This window comes from Colobus angolensis, unplaced genomic scaffold, assembly GCF_000951035.1.
Source record: "Colobus angolensis palliatus isolate OR3802 unplaced genomic scaffold, Cang.pa_1.0 Scaffold53, whole genome shotgun sequence".
NCBI lineage: Eukaryota > Metazoa > Chordata > Mammalia > Primates > Cercopithecidae > Colobus > Colobus angolensis.
The window spans coordinates 148,845-149,305 of NW_012118821.1; positions in this window are offsets into that span (position 1 = coordinate 148,845).

The following is a 461-nucleotide window of genomic DNA, read 5'->3' on the forward strand; positions in this document are numbered from 1 at the left end:
GTGGATACATACCATGGAATAAGGAATATATATAAAATATATATTTATATGTAAATAAATGTAAATATATACACACATATATTTTTATTTAAGAGAGTATATAAGCTATATATAAGTATATGTATCTTATATATAACATATATTATAAGTATATGTATATACTAAGTATATGTATATAATAAGTATATATAGGCTGGGCGAGGTGGCTCACACCTGTAATCCCCGCACTTTGGGAGGCCGAGGTGGGTGGATCACGAGGTCAGGAGATCGAGACCATCCTGGCAAACACGGTGAAATCCCGTCTCTGCTAAAAATACAAAAAAATTAGCCAGGCGTGGTGGCAGGCCCCTGTAGTCCCAGCTTCTCGGGAGGCTGAGGCAGGAGAATGGCGTGAACCCGGGAGGTGGTGGAGCTTGCAGTGAGTGGAGATTGTGCCACTGCACTCCAGCCTGGGCGACAGA